The sequence below is a fragment of the Hipposideros armiger genome, unplaced genomic scaffold (genome assembly GCF_001890085.2).
Source record: "Hipposideros armiger isolate ML-2016 unplaced genomic scaffold, ASM189008v1 scaffold_384, whole genome shotgun sequence".
NCBI lineage: Eukaryota > Metazoa > Chordata > Mammalia > Chiroptera > Hipposideridae > Hipposideros > Hipposideros armiger.
The window spans coordinates 1,439,046-1,448,848 of NW_017731734.1; positions in this window are offsets into that span (position 1 = coordinate 1,439,046).

A 9,803-nucleotide genomic window follows, 5' to 3' on the forward strand; every position below is an offset into this window, starting at 1 on the left:
GCCTTGATTGCCAAGTGCCGTATTGTTAATGCTGACATTTAATGAGGCCGGACACAACTCCAGCACAATTCCACACCATCATCTGCAAATAGCGCTCGACGGACTTAATTGGTTAAGTATTTGTGTGTGTGGAGGAGAGAGAGAGAGTTAGAGAGAAGGCAGGAGAAAGGGGTGAGATGTGTGTGTGTGTGTGTGTGAATTTACCCCATGTGGGCATCCACATTTTAATACATGTGACTGTCCTATCACACAAGTCAGGTGGAATGAGTCCATATGACGGTATCTGCAGACCTGTAATATCACCTTAGTCCCCAGCAGAAAAGTCTCTGATAGGGTGAAGCCTCGCACTGCACCCCCCTCCCCACCCTGCCACTCCATCTAACCCCTGCTGTGGTCTCCCCACCACCACCATCACCACTGTCTCTGGGGGCAGCCAGGAACTGGCATGTTTGTGAAGTTGCAACACATGCAAGAGAGTTGAAAGAAGAAGTTGTCTAGAAGTGGGCCTGGATCCAGTGCTCCTAAGAAGCCACTTTTTCACTGGATTCAGATCAATGGTCCCTTGGCCCGCCTGACTGGGCGGTTCCTCCTTTGCCAAGAGAAAACCATTCCCTCCATTCCGGAACTCAACACCCTTTTAGGAGAGGAACGGAATCCATCTTATTGTTCTAGAAATAGAGTCCCAGGCAATAGGGACAGAGAGACTGGCCCAGCAAGGATTCTCTGGGCCAACTGAGCAAGGTGACAAAGGACGCAGGAAAGGAGATGTCGGCTCCAAAAGAGAAGATCAATTCAAGGAGTCTGTATTCACGGAATCCTGGCAGTGCTTATGCTGTCATGGCTTTGCCTGACCAGGACAGAGGAAGGGAGGTGAAACCCAGGTAGCCAGCAGTCCAGCTGGAGAAATAACAAGTGCACAGAGAAGAGCAGCCTGGACAGTGGATGCTCAGAGCCAAATAAGCCGCACAGGTGGTCAGTGCCACCAGTATTCAGAGGAGAAGCCAGTTCGGAGGAAGGGGCTTGAGATACCTGGAAAAGGCAGGGAGTATGCAAAGTGGTCTGAAAGATGGAAAGCCTCAGGTAGAAAGAGCTTGGAAGGCCATCATCCAGCTGAGGGTTTGAGGAAGCTGAATCCCATTAATTCCCCCTTTAAAACCTTGTTCCTCAAAGTGTGGCCCTAAAACCAGCAGCATCCCCACGGCCTGGGAGCCTGTTCAAAATGTAGATTCTCAGGCCCCACCCCAGACCTCTTGCTCTAAATCTGCATCCCAACAAGATCCCCAGGTCATTGTACGCAGTTAAAGTTTGAGAAGCACTGCTCTAAATGTCCTGGTCAGGAAGCCATACACGGGAGCGGGCCTGACTCAAGGATCTGATGAGTAGAAGTCCCCTGACATTTGTCTGCTGTACCAGGGACATGTCCTCCCTGTCTCACTCCCCATGGCCCTGTGAACCAGGGCTGGAACACCCCAGGAGAATTATCAGCAGGGGTCCTGTTGCTTTTTTCCATTCAGAGCAGGACACAGCAGGACAGCAGGGCAGGGCAGCCTCAGGTTTAGGCCTTGCTACCATGGAAAGGCCCCCTGAGGACTCAAGGGCTTTGGTCACAGACAGGAGCAGGGACTTTCCCCTGTGGGCTTCCCACATCCAGGTTCTTTGTTCCAGCCCAGTGGTTGGAACCTATATGCCCCATGCTGGGGAATTCAGTTCATTATTGAGGCCTCTTGTAATTACCCCCACTGCTGGCCTTACTTCCGTTAGGCATTCTGAACCTCCCTGACTGCCCCGCTTCAGCCACCCTAGCTAGATGTGGGAGGGTCAGCCTCAGAAAATAATCATTAAAAGCTAATGTTTCCAGGCCAGCTGAGTGGCTCAGTTGGTTAAGAGCGCGTATAAGAGTGCGAGCTCTAAGCAACAGCAGTTCAATTCCCAGCCCGAGCTGAGCTACCAACAGGTGGTAGGATGGCTCAGCTAAAAAAAAAAAAAAAAAAAACAGCTAATGTTTTCCTCTTGTGTCTCTGAGCAGAAGGTCACCCCTGCTGTGACCCAACCTTCTAAGCCCTTTCTATGAGTCACCACATCTTCCCTGCCTGGGCCTGTGCTCTTCGAAATGACTGACTATTAGGGGCTCTCCTCACTAGCTGCCTCTTCTTTCTCCCCCTTGCCAAATCAAGCTTTTCCTCAACTTCACTAAATGCTCCTCTGACCTCGACCCTGTAACCCTGCTCTGAAAGCGTAGGAAAAAAATGTGGACTGGAAGCCAAGAGACCAGGGTCCAGTCCTCACAGCTCTGCTTCCCAGGTGACCCAGGGCAAAGCACTTCACACAGTCGTGCCTCGATGTCCTCCTATAGACTGAGGCAATTGGATAAAATGGGTGATCTCTAAGGTCTTTTTCAGCTGTAACGGTCTGTGGTTTCATTTCACAGAATTATTGTGAGGACCAAATAAAATGAGATAATGGATGTTATAGTACATTGAGAAGTTTAAAATGATACACAAACATATGGTAATAAGGCGTCTCCTTTCCTCCAATGGCCCACCAGCCAGCAGCTTTCTAAGTGTCCTATTGTTTTCATGGTTCACATTTTTTTCCTCGACAGATTGGGGGCAACATGAGGGCAAAGATGGCAGTTTCTATTTCTTTTGTGTCCTCTCTCAGTGACTAATACTCACAGAAGCCACTCAACAACGTTTCTTACTGGGTGACAGGCTGATTACCCTCCTGACTGCTCATTCACTTAAATTGACTTGCAAGATACTTAACAGGAAAGTGGTCACCTTGGCTTCTTAGGGGAAGAAGGTAAAAAACCTCTTTTAAATATGCATGTCTCACTTCTCTGGAGAAAAAGCAAATAGTTTGCCCCCTTAAAATTCGTTGGATTAGGAAATTCAAATGGAATTTTTAATACTGACTTGCAAGTTAGCACATACCAGCATGCCCAAGGCTGAATTCCATCCCCTGAGTACTTACTGAGTGTGCTGTGTGCTGAGTGCCCAACCTCTGCTCAGCAGAAAGCAGCATACAGAAGAAATATTCTAAAGTAATAGAATTTTTTCTAACAAACATAGTAAATTTGGATATCAAAATAAATATCATCCCATTCAAAATGATACACACTTATTCTAATATCTTACCTTGATCTAAACTCTTTGGAACTCTTGGAAAACCACCTTCAAACATCATCACATTCTTTACTGACAATGACAAATCTTTGTGTGTTGATTAGGGGAGAAAAATGTCTCTTGAAGCCAAGCCTGGTAAATATGCTGGACAGTCAGGCTTACTTGGTCAGGACAAAAATCTAACGTGCATCTTATAATGACATGCTTAATGAGCACATTTAAGCATAACATGCACCTTCCCATGGGCATATTTTGAAGGTCTTCTTTCACTGACTTGCATGAATTGGGCTGTGTCTGTAAAATCGATCTCATGAGAGATCACCTTGCTTCTGCCCTGGCCTACACCCCACCCCCAACCCCCATCATTTATACTCAACACAGCAGCCCAAGAGATCTTTTTTAAAATATGTCAGATCAAGGGCCGGCCGAGTGGCTCAGTTGGTTGAGAGCTTGCTCAAGAGTGTGAGCTCTGAGCAACAGGGTCGCCAGTTCAATTCCCGTCCCGAGCTGAGCTGCCAACAGCTGCCAACAGGTGGCAGGATGGCTCAGCTTAATATAAATAAATACATAAATAAAAATTAATTAATCAAAAAATATGTCAGATCCTGTCTTCATCTGCTTGAAACCCTGCAAGGTCTTCCGTCTAACTGGAGTAGAGGCCCAAGTCCATAGGGTGGCTTCTGGGACCCTACATGACCCAGCTCCCTGTGACCTCTCCCACCTCCCCACCTACCGCTGTCTCTTCCAGTCACTCAACTCCAGTTCCACAGCCTCCTTGTCACTCCTCAAACAGGCCACACATGCTCCAACTTAGGGGCTTGGCTCTAGCTGTCCCCTCTGTCTGGAAAACTTTTCTCCCAGATATCCACTTGGGCAAATCATTCAAGTTTTTGGTCAGTTCTCGCCTTCTCAATAAGACTTAGTCTGACCTTCTATTTAATACCACTATTAATAATGCCTTCTATTTAATATCCATTTAATAATTCTACATACATACATAGACAGACACACATGCACACTCACCAACACACACTGACTCCTAATCCCCCTCACTCTGTTCTTTTTTTTCCATGGTGCTTATCACATTTCACTATACTATATAGTTTATCTCTATATCATTGATAGGGTTTATTGTTGTCTGTATCCCCCCTGCTAGAATCTAGGCTTAGGAGCTAGATTCTAGTGTCAGTATCTTTGTCCATTTAGTTGAATCTCAAAAACCTAGAACTGGCACATAGCTGGTACTCAATAAATATATGTTGGATTGAACTGGATTGGATTGGATTGCATTGAATGACAGGTCCCAGCTTATATAAAGTATAGTCCCTGCCTTCCAATAGCTTACAAATATGATGGTGACAGCTAGAGACACACACATGAAAGTGACTGGACAATATGCAACAATACTGACTAAGTGACATCCAGTAATGCTACAGGAACTGTGGCAGGGATAATACAGGCTGAAGGAGGAGAAAGGGCTCGGGCTGAGCTTTCTACCTAGTCAAGCAAATCTTCTCCTTGTCCCCAGCATGTGCCCCAATCATTCCAGCCTCTACTCATTTGCTCACGCCATCCCTCTGCCTGAAGTCCTCTACTCTTCCTGCCCCCTTACCCAAGCCCTACTCACCCGTCAATGCTCAGCCCCAGCCCCCTCCCTCCATATAACTTTCCTTGATAACTCCAGCTCTCACTGACTTCTCTCTCCTCTGAGCTCCTATAGCACCTATATTTTTGTATCAGACCATTTCATCTTTAAATAGAAATTATATGTGTATGTGTATTACTTCGCCCACTAAGGACCACATTCTTTGCTTCTCTCTTTGGCATGCTGCCAAGCACTGTGCAGTCGTGGCACCTGACACAAGCGCCACCAGATGGTTGGTCAATAGGCAGAGAGAAGAGAGGAACAGAAAACCTCAAAAGCAAAGATGCCATGGTGCGAATGACCATGGGCGTTTCAAGGTATTATACCAGGAGTGTTCAGCCCCAGCTGAGAGTTGAATCACCTGAATGAAGAGCCTTTAAAAATATCTACCCCAGACCAATTTTATCAGAATATCAGGGAATGTGGCCTAAGCATCACTATTTTTTAAAAAGCTCCCTAAGGGATTCTAATGTGTAGCTAGAGGTAAGAATAATCATAGTATTGGGGTGGAGGGGAAGGAGTAAAAGCAAAAAACGGTATAAAGGATGTTAGAAAACAGACCTAAAAAACTGTAATTGTGCCTGTCCTTTTTTTTTTTTCCATTTTGTTCCTATTAGTTTGTCATGGAAATTTGTCTTTGTCAAAGTAGTCTGGATGAATCCGCTGTGGACAGATGTTTCTGTCCTCTGCCACGGACAGAACAGGCAGCACCAACAAATGCAGGCATGGCCAGGCCAAGGTCAATCTGTACCCATGGGATTCAGAAAGTTCGGGCAAACTGGAGGACTATTTTAGACCCCTCAAAAATTTATGATGCAATGTCTCCCCCTTCCAGGTTGTCAGCATTCAGTTTACTCTCTCTAATGCCTGCCCATCATAAGAGAAGTATGCAAATTATGTTCAGGCTACCAGTCCAAAAATTCCTGGCTAATTCTTCGAACTCTTCCTCCCTTCAAATCTCCTGAAATTATGCAGAGGTTACACCTCCTTGCTCCTACAGGTAACCTGGCTCAAGAGCATTGAAGAGCATGCCAGGAACCTGAAGAGCTAGTGAGTCCTCACCTGGTCTGGTCTGGGGATGTTCTCCAGCATACCTAACCTTTCCTCCTCTGTCCCTCCTTTCTCTAGATACAGAACTCAAGAGAGGCAGAACAAGCAACCAAGCAGTACTTCCTGTGAGCTGTCTTCGAGGGCGCCTGTGCAGACTGGGGCCCCTCCTCCTACCCCACCCCCGACCACATCTCTACACACAAAATGTCACTATCCACCAAATGCCACTGTTAGGGATGCGGCTGACTCTACATGTGCTTCTGGGAAACAACACGGGGCTGACATTCAGAGGAGGACATAATGAATTGAAATGAAAACTTTTCCTAAGCGCAAAATCTGTTTATTTGGGACCAGAGGGTAAGGAGTGGGAAGAGTAGGAAAGGGAACATAAAGGGAAATAAGTTGGCACTTAGTGGCTGAAGGCGGGAAAGAAGGGAGTGCCAGGGAATGAGGGGGAGAGTGTGGAAAGACGAGGCTGGACCGCTGATGACAAGCTTCCCAACTCCACAAGTTTGCCAAGACCCAGCCCTAGATCCCAGAGGGGTCACATGAGGGCCGACCTCTGAGGCCACCTCCTTTCACCTCCTCACTCCTCAGTCTCTGTGCAGGACTCAGGTCTGCCAGGCGCTGGCCAACCTGTGGCCTCTCCAAGATGAAACCAGCCCCTTGGAAAGTCAAGGGGGAAGAGACCAGCCCCCAGCAGTGATCCCCATATATACCAAAAGGTAACTTGAAACCCCAGAGCTGGGCTAGGGGAGGAGGAGAAGGGTAGAGGGGGATGAGGTTTTTCCACTTCCATTCGCAACTGTCAGGCTGGTGATTAATGACCAACAGGTTTGGAATCGCCTTTATTGCCAGATCAGTATTGTTGCCTGTGACAGCTAATGAGGTTGGACAGGCTTCTCCACACTGAGCTTTATGGGGCCGGCTCCCTCCCCTGCAGAGCTCACAAGCCCTGCCAGCTTTTGTGCACAGGAATGTTCCAGCCCCACCCCCACTCTCCCTTCGTTCCACCAACATACCTCCCCCCCAACACCCTGAACAACCATCTCACCCAGATTCTGCCCCATCCACAAAGGACGCTGAGTGGCAGGGGTTTCTGATCCCAGTCTGCTCAGAGAGACCCATCTGTTACACCCACACCCAGTTCCCCACCCCTGCTGGAGCTTGAACATTAGGCCCTGGGGTTTCAGACAAGGGGAAGACGCTTCTGCGTGCTTGCCCTGGACAGTCTGACCAGCAACCTTAACAAGCCATTCCGCAGTCAACTGTAAAAGTCAAGAAATATTTTACACACTTACCACCTCAATCCAGCAAATGCGTTGAGGGCGTGAAGGTGGAGGAGTGAGGGAATTTAGGAAAGGAGGTTTAATAACAGTTAATAATGATTTTTTAACCAACTACCTTGAGCCTAGATACACATAAGCCAGGTTTCAGTGCAGAAATCAACTTGGTCCGAGGTCTCAGGGTAAGGAAATACTGGCTTTGTTTTCTGCTCTCTTACAAATAATCTTTACCTTTGTGCTAGCTCACATCTTGATATGGTTAAGCACGTGTTTGCCTGGGGTTTAATATTTGAAGGAGTTGGAGCAATGTAATAAGCAAACAGCTTAAAAGGCCCAGAAAGACCCCCTCAGCTTAAAAATCTATTACTTTTCAATGTGATATAAATGTATTTTGCTTCTGCTCAGAGCAATTTCCTAGTTTACTCTTATTAAACCAGGAGACAGCTTAGCAGAGTTCTTGATTTATGAAACACATACTAGATTCATTAAAACCTTAAAAGATTTAATACATTTTATCAGGACATTAAATCTGTGCAGGCTTTTTAAATCAAATACCTGCCATATTTCATCCCCCACACCCTGTACACTTCCTTAAGAACAGTAAAATGTGGACTGACAAACATTATGGGTGTTTCAGGCCTGATTTCTAAGTGGCATTAAAGTCCTCCCCTCCAGGATTTACAGCCAGGTCTCTCCCCAAGTCTGATCTTCTGAAGAACAACTAATTTCCCTCTTTGGTATTCAGTTAAGTAAGATGAGCTGAAATCTACATTCCAAACATATACATAAACGCTTCTACCTCTCCCATCCCATAGCCAGTGGCTTTTAATCGCCACAGGTTCTCCTGGAATTCATCCAGCAATACTGCCCCTCATCTTCCATCTTCCTCCAGAATGCCTCCTGGGCTCTGCTTCCATGCACCCACACTCATAGCCTCTCCCTCCATTCTCTACTCCCCTGGCTCTCTCTGCCCATATAGAGCCGCACTGATATAACATCTCCATACTTTGGGATGCCTGGAAAGCTTGCTTTCTCATTCCCAGTCCTTGCTTTTTAAGTCTTGCTATACAACAGTGATTCTAAGCTGGGGGCAGTTTTGTCTCACACACACACACACACACACACACACACACACCTTCCAGGGGACATTTGGCAATGTCTAGAGACATATTTGGTTGTCACAACTGAGTATGTGTAGGAAGCCAGGGTGGGGATGGGGGCTGCTACTGGCATCTAAGGATAGAGGCCAGAGACGCTGCTAAACATCCTACAGTGCACAGGGCAGCACCTCCTCCCCCCATACATACATACATACATACACACACACACACACACACACACACACAGAATTAACCAACCTAAAATATTAATAGTGGAAAGGGCAAGAAACCCTGCTACAGAACCTTAACAAATTCAAGTGGTCTCTCCCACTCTTCCTCTGTTTTTGTCACTTAGGATTGTGCCTTATAGCTAGAAGATGTTCAATTTATTGAACTAAATTTCTGTCCTGACACATTGACATTTTCCAAATTCACAAATATGGGGGGAGAGGGGGAATATCGGACTGACAAGCAGATGATCTGCCCATGACCTTGAGGGAGTGACTTAATCCCTAACCTGCATGTCCTCATTTGTAAAATGGGGTTATAGTGAAACTATCCCCATGGATTACTAAGGATGAAATAAGCTAATATATTCGAAAGCACATTTTACATCCTGAAGAGTCAGGTGATGTTTATTATTTTATTTAATAAGGACTTATTGAGTGCCAACTATGTGCTAGGAATTACGTTAGACCCTCCAGGGTGGGGGTGGGAGACACAAAGATGAATAAAATGAAGCCCCCACCCTCTAGGAGCTTACATTCTTGTGAGAAGTACTGACATACAACCAGAATATTTCAGTATATTCAAGTAAGTGCCATACGAGAAGAATGCACAGGATGCTGTGAAAACACAGAGAAGTATTAAAAGGGGTCTTGGGGCCGGCCGAGTGGCTCAGTTGGTTAAGAGCTCGCTCAAGAGTTTGAGCTCTGAGCAACAGCGGTTCGAGGCCCGGCCCGAGCTGAGCTGCCGCTGAGCTGCCAACAGATGGCAGGATGGCTCAGCTTAAAAAAAAAAAAAACTATAAAAAAAGGGGGGGGGGTCTTAAAGAATGAGTAAGAGCTGGTCTAGTAAAACACAAAAAACAACAGAAGAACATCATAAAATCTGGAGGTGTGCTTAGGAGATCACATCTTAAAGATATTGTATGACAAGTTAAGAGATTTGAAGCTTTTTCTGTAGAGAACCTATGATTGGGTTTTTAATCAGAAAAGGCACACAAAAACCACATGGAGCACAATGTGGAAGATGCACTGGTCTAAGGGTAAGCTACAAATTGGAGTAAGGAGATTACTAACATTAGAGTCTTAGAATAATCCATATGAAAAGTGAGAAAGCCCTGAACTGGGACAATGTGCAGAGAGGAGAGTACAGGGTCAAAAAATCATTTAGAACCACATACTAAATGATAGGGCAGATTAAGATAAAAGCCGAATGTCTGGTTTGGATGGTTGAATGCATGGTGATGACTTCAATGGAAGAGTATGTTTGAGGGGGTACTATGAGTTCAGTTTCAGTCCTGATTGTTTGTCCCCATCCAACATCCAAAGAGAGGGTATTCTGGTCTGTCTACTGATATGCATTTGGGAGAGTC